This window comes from Silene latifolia, chromosome 3, assembly GCF_048544455.1.
Source record: "Silene latifolia isolate original U9 population chromosome 3, ASM4854445v1, whole genome shotgun sequence".
Lineage (NCBI taxonomy): Eukaryota > Viridiplantae > Streptophyta > Magnoliopsida > Caryophyllales > Caryophyllaceae > Silene > Silene latifolia.
In genome coordinates, this window is record NC_133528.1 from 87449635 (window position 1) to 87469362 (window position 19728).

The window sequence follows — 19728 nt, forward strand, 5'->3', positions numbered from 1 at the left end:
ACCGAGAAGGATATGAAATTGAGTGGGAGCATGAAGCAGGATGTTCTCACGATTTCCAACAAGGGTAAAGGTAAGGGCAAAGCTCCGGGCGACCTAAGCGTAGGTAAGCCAAAATTCAAGAAGCCAGGAAACGGTAAGAGTGGGCCTGGTGAGACTAGTGGCTCACGGGGCAAGGCAAAGAGCAAAGGGCGCGACATTGAGTGCCACCATTGTCACAAGACTGGACATTGGAGGAGGAACTGTCCCGTGTACCGTGAGGACATAAAAAGCTGGCGCGTCGTTCTGTTGGTATGTCATCTTATATTCATATGATTGAGATTAACCATGCAAGTTTCGGAACTTGGGTACTTGATACTGGTTGTGGTTCTCATCTGTGTAATCATTTTCAGGGCCTAAGAAACATCACACCTCTCGGAAAGGGTGATGTGGACCTGCGAGTCGGGAATGGAGCTAGAGTTGCTGCTGTCTCGAAGGGAACATATGTAATCCAACTCCCTAGTGGTTTTGAGTTATTTTTATATAACTGTTACTATGTACCCAGTTTGTCTAAGAACATTATTTCTGTTTCCGTACTTGTTAAAGACGGTTTTGCATTTTCAATAAAGGATAATAGCTGTATTTTCTCTTTTAATGAAATGATTTATGGCAAAGCAGTTTCCATGAATTGAATTTACATCTTAGATCAAACCACGGAAGTATTACACGTGAATAATAAGAAATTAAAGGTTGGTGACAAAGATCAAACCTATCTATGGCATTGTCGAATGGGACACATAAATGAAAAACGCGTGAAGAAACTCGTCGATAATGGGACTATTCCCGCATTCGATTTTTCTACATATGACACGTGTGAATCATGTCTCATTGGCAAAATGACTCGAATTTCCTTCAAAGGTGTTGGAATGCACGCTATTGACCTATTAGGACTCATACATACTGATGTTTGTGGACCTATGTCAATTACCGCTAGAGATGGTTATAGATATTTTATCACTTTCACGGACGATTTGAGTAGATACGGATATGTCTACTTAATGAAGCATAAAAGTGAGTCCTTTGAGAAATTCAAGGAATACCAGAACAGGGTTGAGAACCAACTGGGTAGAAAGGTTAAAGCACTCCGTTCAGATCGGGGTGGCGAATATTTTTCAAATGAGTTTGATCAACACCTTAATGACTGTGGAATAGTTTTGCAGTTAACTCCACCTGGAACACCTCAATTAAATGGTGTGTCCGAACGGAGAAATCGAACCTTACTTGATATGGTTCGATCCATGATGAGTCACACGGTAGTGCGTGATTCATTATGGGGTTTTGCTCTTTTGTCAGCTGCTCTTATACTTAACCGAAGTCCGACTAAAGCTGTCGACAAGACTCCATATTAAATGTGGAAGGGAACGGTACCTAACTTGTCCTTTATTCAGGTTTGGGGATGCGAGGCTTATGTCAAGTGGAGACAGGAGGATAAGATCGGCCCGCGATCGGTCAAAACATACTTTATTGGTTATCCAAAAGAAACGTTTGGTCATTACTTCTATTCGCCTACCGAACATCGAGTTTTTGTTGCGGCTAGTGCGACGTTCTTAGAGAAAGAATTTCTCGAGAACAAGACAAGTACTAGAACCTTCGAGCTGTCGGAGATTCCAGAACCAACAACTGAGGAACGGATGGAGGAAGTTGTTCCTCCAACTGTTGATACGGTTAATATTCCTGAGGAACCTAGGAGGTCGGGTAGAGTCTCTAATCCTCCGGACAGATACATTGGTATGGTCGAGGAGAATGACGTTTTACTTCTAGAGAGTAATGAACCCGCTACCTATAAAGGTGCCATGACCTGTTCCGACTCAAAGCTATGGCTTGAAGCCATGCAATCCGAGATGGACTCCATGTATGAGAATAACGTACGGGATCTTGTTGATTTACCTAATAAGGTAAAACCTCTACAGTGCAAATGGCTTTACAAAATAAAGCGTTATGTAGACGCGCAACCAGATACCTATAAGGCACGACTAGTGGCAAAAGGTTTCACTCAAGTGCACGGATTGCATTATGATGAGATTTTTGCACCTGTAGTCATGCTACGTTCCATTCGGATAATCTTAGCGATTGTCGCATTTCATGACTATGAAATTTGGCAAATGGATGTGAAAACCGCCTTCTTAAACGGTTATTTGGAGGAAGAGTTGTACATGGTGCAACCCGAAGGTTTCATAGATCCTGAGAATCCTAAGAAAGTATGCAAGCTTAAGCGTTCCATTTATGGACTTAAGCAAGCTTCTCAGAGTTGGAATCATCGTTTCGACCAGGTGATAAAAGAGTATGGTTTCACTCGATCGGTCGAGGAACCATGCTTATATATCAAGTCGAGTGGGAGCAAGATTTTTTTCTTGATATTGTATGTCGATGACATACTCTTGATTGGGAATGACATTCCTCTCCTATCTTCGGTTAAAGAATGGTTGAAGAACCATTTCCAGATGAAAGATCTAGGTGAGGCACAACGCATTTTGGGAATCCGTATCTACCGAGATAGATCACGACGGACGTTATCACTTAGTCAGGAGTCTTACTTGGATAAGATTCTTGAGAGGTTCAGCATGACCAACTCCAAGAAGGGGAACCTTCCAATGACGTCTGGGATGCAGTTGAGCAAGTCTCAGTCACCCACGACGCCTGAAGGGATTAAACGCATGAGTCGTGGTCCTTATGCATCTGCAATAGGATCAATCATGTATGCCATAATATGCACACGTCCAGACATGGCATATGCATTGAGTATGACGAGTCGGTACCAAAAGACTCCAGGTGAAACACACTGGATAGCTGTCAAAAACATCCTCAAGTACCTACGGAGGACTAAGGATTGGGTATTGACGTATGGAGGAGATACTAAGCTATGCGCAATCAGTTACGCAGATGCTAGCTTCCAAACGGATCGAGATGACTCAAAATCTCAGTCCGGGTTCATCTTTACTCTTAATGGTGCTGCGGTCAGCTGGAAGAGTTCCAAACAGAGTGTTGTAGCAGATTCTACTACTGAATCCGAGTACTATGCCGCTTCGGAGGCAGCAAAGGAAGCGATATGGATGCGTCAATTCTTACAAGGACTTACGATAGTTCCTAGTTCGAATGACCCAATCACCATCTATTGTGACAATAGAGGTGCCATCTTCCAGGCTAAGGAGCCAAAGTCTAGCAACAAATCTAGACATGTACATCGGAAAGCTCACCTGATCCTTGATTACGTGGAGCAAGAGGAGATAGTGATTGACAAGATTGCGACGGATGATAACATCGCGGATCCTCTCACTAAACCGTTGAATTATGATAAGCATGTAGGGCACGTTATTTACATGGGAATTAAACGTGTTCCTGAGTTGTAGTAGTTGATTATGAATTTGATACATTATCGTTTTCATATACTATTTATAACTTCATCGTTTTTATCTAATATTTTATTTTTCATGTGGATTGTACTGACAACATTGAACACCACAAAGTGAACTGAATTACATTATATTTGTTTTGGTCCGTAATCGCCTTTATGAGCTGATAACTCTGGCTATTATATTGTGCAGTCGATTGATGGTGGGTTCAACGAGCCATAAGTCAAACGGTTGACTGATCGATCACAGATGCGAGATTATAATGATACCTCGTAGGACAAATTTTTGTGACAATGTAATGGAGTCCTAAATGTTTAAAAACATTTGGTGCCAGGTCATGGATAGGACATCCATTGTGTTCCTAGAGTCGATTCTTTTGACTATCGACTGTCTCTTGAGATTAAGGCAGTTTTTGGGTGACTTTGGTTTCTTTCTCACGGTCCCGTGAATCGGAGGCTAAGTAGATTTTTTCTGGGTCATTTCATACTGTGCTTAAATCTGCAGGATTCGAGTTGAGGAAAATATCTAACCCTTATCAGGTATAGTTATTTCTCAAGGCCACTCGAGGAGTTGTAACTGAAATGCATGGCCATGCTCGAATGATGATTCGTTTATCAGTTAAGTTACTCTCTAGTCGGGGAAACCACTCTTGATACAGATCACTTGTAAAATACGACCTTTGTGAATACGGATTTTGCAAATTGTTTTACATTGAGTGGGAGAAATTTTAGGATATGAGAATCGGTTATCGCACATACACTTGTGAGGACAAGTGGGAGTTTGTTGGAGCTTGTGTCCTCCACAAATTAGTGTGATAACATTTGTAAATCTCTTACAGGTTCACAAGGGTATACTTCGTATTTTATCAGTTGATTAACGATTACCTAATAACGGTTGGCTTGCTAGAAAGTTTGACGTTATTATCATACTGATGGCGGTGATCAACTGGTCCCTAAAGGTCACACCTAAAGGATGTGTTTGAGAGATGTGGTTATGGAAATGTAATCACATTGATGCCTTATATGACTAAACAGTTAGTCAATGTGTTGATGAGACGATTATTTAATGCCGATTAAATAATATTAGTTGAGACGAATTAACTGTCAATTTGTAAATTGAATATAATAAGTTATATTTAATTAATGTATATAATGTTAGTTTAGACGAATTAATATGTTAATTCGTAATTAAATGTAATCGATTATATTTAATTAGCTAATTATAAATATGCGATATTTATAGTTAAAGTATATTTTACACGAGATTGTTATAATATATGTTGTTAGGCCGGACTTAATAAATCGACTACAATCAGTTATGTATGGACTTATTAAAACGGAACAACATGTATGACAATTAATAAAATATACGCATTATATATAATTTTAGAAAAACCGAAAATAAGAGAAAAAAAACTCCTCTTATTATTCGGTGAGATGGGCCGGAAAAATGAAAAAGAAAAATCGACCTTCATCGCTCCTTATACAAATTTTAAAGGGAGTGAGGGAGTAGATATTTTCTAACCTAATTCTAACCTTGCCTCCTCTCATCAATCAAGAACATAAAAACCCTAAAAATTAATCAGTTAATTGGGATCTCATTCTACCAATTTGAGGGGAATTTCTCGGAGCATCTTGGGTGCAACTAATAGGCGAATATCATTGCGATATTGTTCTTAGGCCGAATTAGCAAGGACCAAAGGTTGATTCTTCATCTCTTTTCTATTTTGTTTATGTAATTTATTTTATGACTCGTAATCATCTTTATAAATTCGTTATAATCCTTAATAATAAGGGAAGTATACAGATTATTTCCCACACGCAATCCAGGTGAAACACACTGGGTGGCTGTTAAAAACATCCTCAAGTACCTACGGAGGACTAAGGATTGGGTATTGACTTATGGAGGAGATACTAAGCTTTGTGCAATCGGTTACGCAGATGCTAGCTTCCAAACGGATCGAGATGATTCGAAATCTCAATCTGGATTCGTCTTTACTCTTAATGGTCTTTGCGGTCGGTGGAAGAGTTCCAAACAGGAAGTTGTAGCAGATTCTACTACTGATTCCGAGTACTATGCCGCTTCAGAAGCAGCAAAGGAAGCTATATGGATGCGTCAATTCTTACAAGGACTATCCGTAGTTCCTAGTACGAATGACCCAATCACTATCTATTGTGACAATAGAGGTGCCATCTTCCAGGCCAAGGAGCCTAAGTCTAGCAACAAGTCTAGACATGTACATCGGAAGGCTCACCTGATCCGTGATTACGTGGAGCAAGAGGAGATAGTGATTGACAAGATTGCTTCGGATGATAACATCGCGGACCCTCTCACTAAACCATTGTCATATGATAAGCATGAAGGGCACGTTATTTCCATGGGAATTAAACGTGTTCCTGAGTTGTACTAGTTGATTATGGATTCGATACATTATCTTTTTCATATGCTATTTATAACTTCATCGTTTTATTTCATATTTTGTTTTTCATGTGGATTGTACGACAACATTGAACGCCACAAAGTGAACTGAATTACATTATATTTGTTTTGGTCTGTAATCGCCTACATGAGCTGATAACTCTGGCTATTATTTTTTGAAGTTGATTGATGGTGGGTTCAACGAGCCATAAGTCAAACAGTTGGCTGATCGATCACAGATGCGAGTTATAACGATACCTCGTAGGATAAAATTGTGACAACGTAATGGAGTCCTAAATGTTTAAAAACATTCGGTGCCAGGTCGTGGATTGGACGTCCATTGTGTTCCTAGAGTCGATTCTTTTGACTATCGACTGTCTCTTGAGATTAAGGCAGTTTTTGGGTGACTTTGGTTTCTTTCTCATGGTCGACCGTAACAGGAGGCTAAGCGATTTTTTTTCGGGTCATTTCATCTTTGTGCTTATATCTGCAGGATTCGAGTTGAAGAAAATATCCAACCTTTATCAGGTTTAGTTATTTCTCGGGGCCGAGTCGAGGAGTTGTGGCGAAATGCATGGCCATGCTCGAATGATGATTCGTTTATCAGTTAAGTTACTCTCTAGTCGGGAAAACCACTCTTGATATTGATCACTTGTAAAATACGACCTTTGTGGATACGGATTTTGCAAATTGTTTTACATTGAGTGTGAGAAATTTTAGGATATGAGAATCGGTTATCGCACATACACTTGTGAGGACAAGTGGGAGATTGTTGGAGCTTGTGTCCTCCACAGTTAGTGTGATAACGTATATAAATCTCTTATAGGTTCACAAGGGTATACTTAGTATTTTATCAGTTGATTAACGATTACTTAATAACGGTTGGCTTGCTAGAAGTTTGACGTTATTATCATACTGATGGCGGTGATCAACTGGTCCCTAAAAGTCACACCTAAAGGATGTGTTTCAGAGATGTGATTATATGAAAATGTAATCACATTGATGCCTTATATGACTAAAAAGTTAGTCCATGTATTTGACTAAACAGTTAGTCAATGTGATGATGAGACGATTATTTAATATAATTAAATAATACCAGCTGAGACGAATTAGTTGTTAAATTCGTAAATTGAATATAAACTGTTATATTTAATTAATGTATATAATGTTAGCTTAAACGAATTAAGATGTTAATTCGTAATTAAACGTAACCAGTTATATTTAATTAACGAATTATAAATATGTTATATTTATAGTCAATGTATATATTATGCTAAATTGTCATAATAAAATGTTGACATACCGGTATTAATAAATCGACTACAAACTGTTCGGCATAGACTTATTAATACATGTCGACATAAATTGACAATTGGGAAAAATAATACACATTTTATACATTTGAGAACAACCAAAATAAGAAGATTTTTCTCCTTATTCTTGTGGTTGGTGAAACCGAGATAGAGAGAAAAATGGAAAGAATAAAATCTTCCCATTTGACTCCCTTTGCACGGTTTAAGGAAACAAAAGGAGAAGAAAATATCTCCTCCTAATTACACTCATTTACACGGTTATATGAGACCTAGAGGGAGATCATTTGACTTACTTCCTTTTTGACCTAATTCTGTCATCACAAATCATAAACCCTAAAAAATAATTAACAACTTTTGGGGATCTCATTCTAGCAAATTGAGAGGCATTTCTCAAAGCATTTTGGGTGCAACGATTAGGAGAATATCGATTTCGATATTGTTCTTAGGCCAAATTGCTAGGACCAAAGGTTAATTCTAAATCTCTATTCTTTTGTTTATGCAATTCGTTTATGACTAGTTATTTCATAATTATAATTTCGTTATAATCCTAATTTTAGAGGAAGTATACCGATATTTCCCACAGAGTTATGTTGGGGAATTGGATGATTGTGTACTGTTTCTTTTGTATTGTTTTTGTGTAATCAGTAACTGACCCCGTTTAAATGTTTTGAAAACTGTGGTGATCCATTCGGGGATGGTGAGCAGTTATTGAGCAGGTATGAGATGATGCGCATGGGATAACTGGGTTGAGTTGCCACGAGATGTCTAGAAGTCTTCCGCTGTGTCTTAAACATTTATTTATTTCATTTGAGTTAGCTTTTTGGAATGGTTGTAGTTCATTTTAACAGTTTTGGTTTTGAACTTGTATCGCCTTAAATATATTTAATAAATTACGTTTCGTTATTGTCAATTTGATATACATTGCCTCGGGTAACCGAGATGGTAGCATTTCCATGCCTTAAGTGGTCCTAGTAAGGCACTTGGAGTATATATGGTGGTGTTACAGTGTGAGCAAGGATATTGTTGATGGTAGTGTCTTTGGCTTGGCTATCCCTTTGCATTTGAGCAAAGAGTCTTTCAAAGACTTAACTGTGCCAATCTATGCGAACCATCTAAGGTACCAAAACATAGAGTCTTTCAAAGACTTAACTGTGCTAGGAACAAGAATTGAAGACGACATTCGTAAATGACTCTTGTCCAAAACGGTAGGTCGCGGATATCAAGGCACAACGAGTCGTTCTTATGGCTCCACTAGAAAGACCGACAAGGTCAACCTTGTCGAATCGTCTACTAAGAAGAATAACCTACAGAGGAAGTTCACCAACGTTGGTGACTCGTACTCTAATGCTCTAAAAAGATTGATGAAACAAGGCAAACTCCAACCCATAGGATGTACACCTGAACCAGAGAAGAAGTCTAGGTTCTGGGATGAGAATGCCTATTGCGAGTACCATAGTGGCAAAGGGCATGATAGAGAGAATTTCTTCAAATTGAAGCATGCCATTCAGGATATGATCGTAGATGGGCGCTTACCTATACCTCCAGCAAGCAAGCCTAGCCATACTCAGAATCCTCTTGGAATTCTGATGATCACAGATGAGGAATCCACCTTCGATTGTTCGCACCTCATTTTTCCAGCTGAAGATGAGGTCAATGCACTAGAAAACGAGGAGAGTTATTCCACCACCTCCCCTACTATCGCTGATTTTGTCGCATGGGCAAGGGGTGTAAGTAGACAAGTTTCAGAGCTAAAAGCTACAGTGGCATCCCTACGCAATGTAAGCACTATACCTAGGGGAGACATACCAGTGGTTCCAATCTTATCTCAAGTATCCACAATGCAAGAAGTGATCGCAGTGACCGATAATCTAGTCGAGCAAATAATCAGCCTAGAGGCTGAAATCATAAGCTTGAGAGCGTTCACTATCGTCAATGGAATATGGGCAGATGATGATGAAGATGTTTACCTCAAACAACATGCTCTAGTCAAGGTTAGTGAAGATCAAGATGTAGACCACTTTACTCGCTCGGGACATCCATATGAAAATGTCACTCAAGGACAAACGAGTGGTCTAGTTGCTAATGGTCCAACTACTAACACAAATGTCATCACACCAAATGACGGCGAAGATACATCTGCTGACCATTTATTGAAGCAACTTCAAAAGACAAAGGCTGATCTTTCAGTCTGGCAACTAGTTGCAAGTTCATTTCCTCATCGCCAGGCTTTACTGCAAGCATTGGCTAAATTGAACGTAGCACACGACTCTACACCCAATGACGTCATCAACCTAGTCTTCTAAGACTAAGTTAATCTAAGTAACCCAGTTACTTTCTCAGATAAGGGCTTGCCTCCCTTTGGCGTCACTCATAACCTCGCTCTATACATCACGGTCACGTGCTTAAAGAAAAACGTACCAATGAATCTGGTGGATGATGGCTCCACAGTCAATGTCATACCACTAAAGAAAGCATACAAGTTGGGCATGAAAGAATCAGACTGGACTCCTACTAACCAAGGCGTTCGGGCATACGATGGAACGTGACGTAAAGTAGTGGGGCTAATTAACCTTACTGTGGCCACTGGGCCAATCAAGCGAAAGGTTAATTTTCAGATAGTCGACATCGAGGCATCTTTCAATATACTTCTAGTTAGGCCCTGGATTCACGCTTCCAAAGCAAGGACATCCACCTTACACCAAAAGATCAAGATCCCTCTAGATGGCAAGGTAGCGACGATCACTTCGTCACCTATCAAGGCCGTAATAGAGAAAATGTCAAGCAACCAAGTAGTTAAAGATCTAGTGCACGAGCTTGGAGGATTTCAAATCATAAACCTTATAGAGAGCGAGTTGGCTCCCTTGTACTTCAACCCATACTCCAATTTAGTGGTCAACCACATACTCAAATCCCATGGATACTTCCCAGGAATGCCACTAAACCCTATTAGAGAGAGTACCTTTACACCTTTTAAGGAAGGTAACTACCAAAAGATACAACTAGGCTTAGGGTACAAGCACACGAAGGCCGAAACCTCTTAAATGCTTACTCAAGTTCAGAATCGCAAAAGTAAGGGAGTCCAAATGCAACCCTATCTCCCAACACTAAATGGGTACTTCGTCAGGGAAAGGGATTGTGAATATTTTCATGGATTTCCCGAACCATGGTGGTACAGACGCAATCAACTAGCCGGAATCGAGGTCTTCCACGATTCCTACTTCATTCCTCCAGAAATGGTTCCTAGCGTCAAAACTCGTCAAACACCGTGTCTCGACGAACAGGCTGTTAGCCTTTTATTTGGAGAGGATCTATTTGTCAAGGTAGCTCAGGATGAGATCATTACCATGATACTTCAAGACGACCATTTCAACCCTACAACACTGATCACTGACACCAGCTCAAATCAGCAGAAAGGATGGACAAAGTCGATCAAGTGGACCAACGATCAAGGAAAACTCTTCAAGGCCACTACTAGAGAAGGGGAGATGTTCAAAGGAGAACCCGAAGATGATGAATTCGAGTCAGAGTCGGAGTCTAAGTCTAAGTCTAGGGAAGTCGCTAGAGAGTCTTCTCCTATTGTCACTCCCCACTCTTTTGTTTCTCCTAGCATAGTATCGCCTAGTATAAGTAGCTTGGGGAATGTCCCAGCAACTGTCCCTCTACCGCCACTGACTACTGCGCTTATGGCTTCTTTATTTCAGCTATTTTCAAACATTAATATGAATAAATCTGATTCTGCTTACTTCTATTGTTATTCTGAATGCAATTCTGTTTACGATGATAATGAGGATGATCCTGACCCAAACTCAATCGAATTACCTCCCTATATAATTAAAGAAATACTAGAAGAGGGGGAAAGGGCACCAGTCATAGAAAACACTGAACCTATCAACATAGGAACGGAATTAGAACCCCAAGAACTTAGGATAGGGATGACCCTAGACCCAACTGAAAGGGCCAGCTTCATCGACATCTTACACGAGTTCAAAGACGTCTTCGCTTGGTCTTACAAGGACATGCCACGGATCGACAGGGATATTGCAGAACATCGCATTCCAATTAAGCCAGGTTTCAAAACTGTAAAACAGAAGCTTCGTCGGATGAGGACAGAGTGGGCTCTTAAGATTAAAGAAGAAGTCGATAAGCAATTCAAAGCCGGATTCATCAAAGTTTATGAGTATTCAGACTGGGTGGCTAATATAGTCCTCGTACCCAAAAAGGATGGGCGAATCCGGGTTTGTGTTGATTTCAGAGACTTGAACAAAGCGAGTCCAAAAGACGACTTCCCTTCACCACACATCGATATATTGGTAGATAATACAGCAGATCACGCGTTGTTATCCTTCATGGACGGGTATGCAGGGTATAACCAAATCAAAATAGCCAAAGAAGATTTGCACAAGACAACCTTCATCACTCAGTGGGGCACGTACTGCTATACTGTTATGCCATTCAGGCTAATCAATGTTGGGGCTACGTACAAATGCACTGCGACTACTTTACTATATGACATGATGCATAAAGAGGTGGAAGTGTACGTGGACGATATGATCGTCAGGCAAGCTTCTGGCTAGGATAGTTTATATTGCTCAATTATTCGATCAAGTTACTTCTTTACACCTGCCTCGCGAAGAAAATCAATTTGCGGACGCTCTTGCAAAACTCGCATCCTTGATTAATATGCCAGACAACATGGTTGAAATGCCTTTGTGCATCGAACGGCGGTCAGAGAAAGCCTATGTACACTTCCTTACAAATGAAGAGGAAACCCAGGAGAACCTTGGTTCCAGGCCATTCTAAAATTCAAGCTTGATGGTACATATCCACCAGATATGGATAAGAGGGGACAATGCGCCATACGCCTACTTGCCTCTCAATACCTCCTCATGTAGGGAGAGTTATACAAAAGAACACCACTTGGTGTCATCTTGCATTGCCTTGATCATTCACAGGCACAGAAAGTAATGGAAGAAGTTCACGATGGAGAATGCGGTCCTCACATGAGTGGACCTATGATGGCAAAGAAAATTACGCGTGTAGGGTATTACTGGACGACAATGGAGTCAGATTGCATCAAATACGTCAGACATTATCATAATTGCTAGATCTTCGAGAATGTGCAATATGTTCCTCCCTCAATGCTATAGACCATGACATCTCCTTGGCCATTTTCTGCTTGGGGAATAAAAAACATCGGGAAAATCACTCGAACTGGGACATGAGGTCATTGTTACATTTAGTAGCTATCGACTATTTTACTAAATGGGTCAAGGCAGCATCTTACACTAGCCTTACAGCCAAACATGTGGCAAAGTTCATACAAACCAAAATCATTTCTCGATATGGTTTCCCACATGAAATCATCAGTGACAACGGGTCACATTTTCAGGCCAAAGCTGAACAGTTGCTAGCCAAATATAAGATCAAGCATCACCGTTCCTCGCCATATAGACCTCAAACTAATGGCGCGGTAGAGGCAGCTAACAAAAATGTCGTCATGATCCTCAAGAAAATGATCAACAATTATCGCGATTGGCCTCGCAAAATACCCTTTGCGTTATGGGGATATCGCACGTCAGTTAGGACGTCCACTGGGGCTACTCCTTTCTATTTAACTGAAGGCATGGAAGTTGTACAACCTGTAGAGCTAGAGATCCCATTCCTACGCATTTTACTCGAAAGTCAAATTCCAGAAGCTGAATGGAATAGAGATAAGTATGTCGAATTCGTCCTCTTGGACGAACGGAGGCTAGGCGCATTACATAATGTGCAGACATAACAGGCACGCATCAAACGAGCCATTAATAAACGGGTCAAACCCAAAAATATCAAGGAAGGGGATTTAGTACTCAAGTAAGCCAGAGCTCTCTTACCTGTCGATCCACGGGGAAAATTTAAACCTAATTGGGCAGGATCATTTTTAGTCAAGTCCATACTTTCAGGTGGTGTGGTTAAGATCACAAACCTAGACGGGAATGAGTTTTCTAATCCGACTAACCTGGACCAATTGAAACGGTACTACCCTTCGAATAGGATAAAACACGCCTCGCGTGACACACGTGCCGCTCTTGCGACACGAAATAAAAACGGCCCCTGGCCTGCTAAAAAAGCTTATGACATTTCGCTATTGCGTTTTGACATTTTGACATCCTCATATCATCAAATAAATTGAATTGCATTTCCTTGAGAGTAAGTAAAGCACACATTTATTTTTCTAAGTTCATTACAAGCTTTTGCTTCTAACAATTATTCTTTAATATTTTTTCGAACTACGTACAGGGTTTGATTTCATTTTTTCTAATGAATACGTAGGCAATCCTTTACAGGATACAACCCGTCATTTCAAGATGTAAATAGAAGGACATTTGCATGTTGCATTTGAAATTCGACAAGAATAAATAAAGAAAATTTATAAAAGTTTCTTAACTAATAAATCATTTATTCTTTACTCCTTAAATAATAGTAATACGCTCAATACATATAAATTAAAAATGCTGAAAATTAAATGCTAGGCTAGGATTCTAAAAACCCCGCCATTTACTACAACTCAAATGATAAATAATACTACTAAAAATGACTAAGTCTACTCTTCCATTTTCCCCTTGGCTTTGTCGCCTTTGTCACATTTCTTGTCTCGACCACGAGCGGGACACTCTTGCGTTATTTCCGACCTAATCACTAACAGTCGTTCTCGCGGTCTAGCTTTCCAATTTTGATCCACCGCCATCTTCTCGATAGGAGCATTCTTTGGTTTCTTCGATGGACGGACGGACGACCGGATATCCGGCCTCTTCTTCCTCCTGAGTTAAGTACTTTTGGTTCTCCTTCTTCACTTCGCGGATCTTATAGTCTACGGGCTCGTGCTTCCTTTGCTTTTCACGCTCCTCGGGAGTGCTAGCTTTCCTCCACTACAGATATGAGTCAGATACCCATAACGAGCCAACCAGAACGGGTATAAACCACATATTCCTTTGGGCCCAGCGATTTGCCCATTCTCGACAAGACTCCGACGTATGCGCCAAGGCAGTTTGAGGGACGGTGACTAGCTTCGGGATTTTTTTGTCTTAGGCCCACTTGCCTCATCAATCTCTCCGGAAAAGTATAGACCATGAATTCCAAGTCGGGAACGCGAATTGACCGTGCCAGATCCAAAGACGATACTCCAGTCACCGATCTAAGATGCCACCACGACACGATCCACCTAATCAAGGGCCCATCTTCACTCTTCAATTTATTTTCCCAATAATTGCATACTCGAGTGATGTCCACCATGTATAGCCTCATTCTCATCACAATTGATCGGGAGCGATATCCTGTCACGTCCCCTTGGGCTCGATCGACCAAAAAAAAAACCGTCGAATAAGACAGAAAACGGGTTCTTACCTGTAAAATAATAGGACTCCTAAGATAAGGATACTCGCGGTTCGCCTTCATATTGTCCAATCCTAGAATGGTCTCCCCTAGAACTAAGTATGCTGGGCTCCTGCGCAGTTCCATTTGCTCCACTATGCCTAAAAATCGAGGGTCACCCTTCATCTCTTTGTCCACATGCCCTCGTAGGACATATAGCAATGAAGAAGCCAAAATCCATAAGCTCTACATCTAGCCGCATAAGAGATAGTAGGGTCCTCCCTATTTATAAATCGATCGACAAATTCAAACATACGGACACCTTTGGAGGTCACAAGACGGTCTACCTCAGCCTTGGTCAACCCAAGCAAATCCCTAAATTTATTTTTATAGCCTTGAGAGCTAGGGGGTATAGCCGGAACACTTTCTGGGTCCCATCCTCCAACTGTGACAATTTCTTCGGGAAAAGGACAAATTTCACCTCCCGGATAGACAAATACATGAACATTCGGGTCCCAATATTTAAGACAAGCATCCAAAAAGGGCCTAATTACGTTCACTAGCTTAAAACTTGTGATTGATCCTAAGTTAAAAGCACCCATATCGTTTTTCTCCACATTCGTAAATTTATTCCACTCCTTAATGCAATTTTCAAAAGCATCCATGTTTTTTTGTAAAATTTGGGAAGATATATGAAGTTTTATGTAATAGACGAAGTTAAGGAAGGGAGAATTGTGAGAATAAAAGCTCAACCGAAGCCTATATTTATACAATTCGACATTTCCCAAATTATACCGAGAATCAACTAGCTGGAGAGAAGACGCAGCAGTAGCCGCGCCTCTTTGAAGGATCGCAACTCTTGCTGCGCCCCTTCCCCAGGCCATTTTCCTCGTTTGACAGCCGTGTGATCTATCCTAATCTGTTTTAGTTAAAGTTTCCTATTCCTATAAGGACTTAATTCGGTAATTTCGATTGATTACCAAATTTATGTTTCCTAATCTTTTACGGGTTCGCTTTTCGAGGCAAAATCGACATTTTCGCCAAATACGCACACTTGTTCTTATTTTTTTTTTTTCGGGGAATCATTTCACTCATTCTTTTCAAAAATGTTTATGACACACTTAGACGTTTCTATTAAATTCTTTTTTTAGGGGGTAGCCCTCCCTACCGTCCGGTCTCGTCATTTTTGTCCATTTTCGGGCACTTTTTTTCATTCTCTTCTTTTTTCGCGCTAATTTAGGCCATGTTAATTCTTTTTGGCTATATGTTTTGCTTTTGATTTCCTACGTGAATTTCAGCAGCATGACGGCGCAAACTGTCACATGTCAAACCTGTTTTACAAAGCTAACCTGCAGATACAACAAACCCCCAGCAGCAAAGGCACGCAGGCAATCATATATACAACCAAAATGCAAAATATACATCAAAGTACGGGCTCTAGCCCAAAAAGACATCCAAAATGTACAAACATAAGTCAGCACAAACTAGTCCTGACGACCCCTCATCTCAGCCACTGTCGCCTCAAGGGCAGCGATCTCAGCATCCCTGGCCTCGAGCTCTCTCAGCAAACGGGCCGTCTCCTTCCGGGACTGCACCATCTCATGCTCCAGGTCACGCTCCCTCTACACAGAAAAATGGAGTGATACTTCACTTCACAAAATCGGAAGTAATAAATTAAAGACGAGTACAAAAGGTTCATACATGCCGCCCCGAGCCACCTGTAAGGGCCTCAATGGCTGTACCTCGCAACCGGTTGGCCATTCTCTATAGCTCCACATGCCTGGACGGTGCCACCTTCATTCAAATACAGAGAAGGTTCAAGCAAATACATTCCTATGTAATACAGCATAAAATACTAAAGACAACCAAAGCTGGGGGCTTACCCTCCTCACAACGTGCTGCCACACATCCAAGCCAGCGTCAGTCACCGCCTCGCTGAAAGATTGGATCTCCGAGATCACCGTCATACCCGCCGAGTCGATGTACTCCAACGTCTCTAGAAAAGTTAGGGGCTCGACGCTCGCCACCTCGATCTCCTACAAAACTCAAGTGGTTCATAATTCGCTAATCATTCATCATTAATCAGATCTATCAAAGACAAGTAAACGATAAATATGCTTACCACGATCGGCCAGTACGCTAGCCTCCAGTGAACAAACCCATTGTACTCCTCACCAGAGAGAAGGAGGGCGTCACCACTCGCGCCAGCCAGGTCAGCTGCCCTCTTAGCCTCTGAAGGCTCCTTAAACATCGTCCGCGGAGGGTCGATGGGAACCGTAAAAGTGTCGCGAGAGCACTGCCGACTCAAACGCTCACCCAACTACCAAACAGGCCCCATGGGTGTAGTAGACAACAACCTACTCGAACTCCGGGGATGGAGAATCTCAGCCACAAAGGCTGGAGCCTCAAAGTAGCCATCCCAAGGCCTGGACACCTACTAAAGCAAGAAAATGAGGGGTCATTCCTATGATCATCTCTAAATAAAGGAAACATAAAATGAAGATGAAGGACACTTACGCTGTCTAACCCCAGGGCATTGACGCCCCTCCGAAAAACGTCATAAGAAGACCGCTGGTGTGACACCCTTAAAAATTGCGTTAAATAATTACGTAAATTCTACAGAAAAACTGACAGGATATGTTTGTAATTGGTTCAACTAGACAAAAACCTGTAATTTTAAAAAAATTTCCTAAACCATTCACAAACATTTCCAACATTTCCAAGAGTGCCAAAACCTGCAAAAGCTAATAAACTAATTTACATAACCACACTAAAGACACGGGGATATAATGATACAAACCAAAATAGAAAAGGGAGACATATGTACCTTCAAAATATATACAAAACCAAAAGTCTAAAGGTTTACTATAAAAATAGCCAAAACTAGGTCCAAGGTTCTCTTGCTCACTAGCTCGTCCGTGAACCCCAACTAAGCATCAAGTACCTGTCAATCGCATTTTATACAAACACGAAAGCCACAATTCAGTGGGGAGTAACTTCGAGTCCTCCCAGCCACGAAACGTCATATTTAATGTAACATGTAATGAAACATGTAAATAACATGATAAGTAATTCAAATATCAAGTATTCTAACATTTGAGCCCTAAACTGACCAAACTAAACTATCATGTGAAACATATAACAAGCAGTAATCCAAACTTTATCAATTGTAACCGGCTTACATCTCACCTATTACAATTCATAAAATCACCATACAAGAAAGGGCAATATATCAAAGACAGGCATAAGTTCTTAGTACGGTCAATAGTCACTTTGTAACTCGAGTCTATACCACGAGGTAGGGAAGGTAATCGAACCGGTATCTTGGCTCAGCGGTTAATATTAATAAAACATGGCCAAGACACAACACAACCCCTAGCCTAAAAATCACTTGAGACCTAGACATGCGGATACACACCACCGCACCCAAGACCCACAATTTTTCTAAAACAAAGTGAGTACCCTAAGGAGTCCACCAAAGGGTTGGCTAGTACTTAAGCTGACCACTTACTATCAAAATAAGTAACGAGGTCATACCCCAACTTGGATATAAATCCACTAGTCAGGAACACAAAGGCTATCAAGCAGTGAACATATACTCGTCAAAGACTATAAAGACCTATCTACGATGAAGGCCGAAATACTCACCTAGGACCTAGTCCCAGCTAGTCCCAGCTTGAATACTTTAGCCCACACCACACAAGACAAGTAAGACACCACTTAACCATAAGAGGGCAAAGAGTCCAACTTACCAACATAAATGCTAACATTCTATCATGTGAAAGGCTATATAAATGTCTATTCAGCAGACAATCCAACAGTATCCTCAATAAGTATTCAATACCAATTTCCAATTCTAACAATATTAACCATATTAAAGGTTTCGGGGAATCTAGGGCCGTTTCTAGAATATAAGAAGCTACTTAAATCAACTAACTACACATGTGAAATAAAAATATAATAAATGGCCTAAAACAAGAAAAAGGCCAATTATCTAATTCATTCAAAATTTCATCCAACCGAATTTTTACCGCAACCCTGACCTGCGGACAGTGTACGGGTTAAATTGCGGCTGACCAATCACTCAATTGACTGACATCGAATCAGTCAAAGGGACTAAGGCTCAGTTTTCGGCACAATCATCAAAACATTGCAATTATTGCTATAAAATTCATTTTGAGCCTAGTCATTACAATTTCATTTTATAACCTATACTAACATGTGCCACTACCAATATAAACATAATTTTTATTACTAGTATGATTCAATTCAAAAGACTACCCATTTGTTACTTATACTAATTATACATTAATAAACCCGAAATGACACATATCGCACGAAAAACCGCGAAACAAGCAACGGACTGACCCGGGCCAGCCGTGGGCCTGCCATGGGCCTGCCGTGGGCCTGCCGGCCTGCTGCCGCCACCCCTACTCCTCCTTTTTTTCAATTTTTGTTCAGTATAAGACCGTCTGAAACATAATTAATCGTCCCCAATACTAACATGTTAACTTAAACTAACAAAAATACATGAATTAGCCATGCATGCAACCATTTTATCATATGGAATTATCTACTTAAATAAAAATCACAAAACATACAAAAACAACAAAGATTGTGACGATTATTCGTCGAGTAACTCGAAATATGTTACCTTAAGCTAGAAAATGAGCAATTAGCACCTCAAAAACCAACCCTAATCTGCCGACTAACCACTATCTTCGACAATATACGAGTCCCCAAACTCGTCTTCCAATTCTTCACCTAAATAAACAATAAAAACACAATAATAAGTATAAATACCGAATTTGTGCCAAAATTCGTCTTAAAACAACTTCAAGAAAACTGAAATTAAAATATACCAGGAGGTAGATCTCGACGAGAGGATTCCGAAAATATAAATTATGTGAAAATCCGATAAGAAATGAAGAAATTATGGCAAAAACTAGCTTGAATTTGATGAAAATGGTGTTTGTTGTTGATGGAATGTTTTTAGAAGATGAAGATAGACAAAGAAAGAAAAAATCAGAAAAAGGAAGGGGGAAGGAGGGGGTGCCGCGGGTGAGGGAGAAAGGAAAGGAAAGGAGCGGGTTTAAGTCGGGATTTTACGAGTCGGTTTTGGCTCGTTTCGATAATAATTAGAACCGCTTGTCAATTGCAAATTCCGAGAAGGCCAAACTTCTTAAACACGAGATTACAAGAAAATTGAATACTCATACGACCCATTTCCAAAATCGTTTACCCGATTTTCAAAAGAGTTG

The 19728-nt window shown here is 40.5% G+C and overlaps 1 long non-coding RNA gene across 1 annotated transcript; it reads right to left on the reverse strand.

The window, feature by feature from the left end:
* Window positions 1–17228: 17228 nt before the first annotated feature.
* On the reverse strand, window positions 17229–19393 carry LOC141646167 (uncharacterized). Its single transcript, XR_012545397.1, has 3 exons — window positions 19330–19393; window positions 19122–19231; window positions 17229–17411 (listed from the first exon to the last, which is right to left on the reverse strand). It is a non-coding gene; the product is annotated as an uncharacterized LOC141646167 (long non-coding RNA).
* Between the last annotated feature and the right edge of the window lie 335 nt (window positions 19394–19728).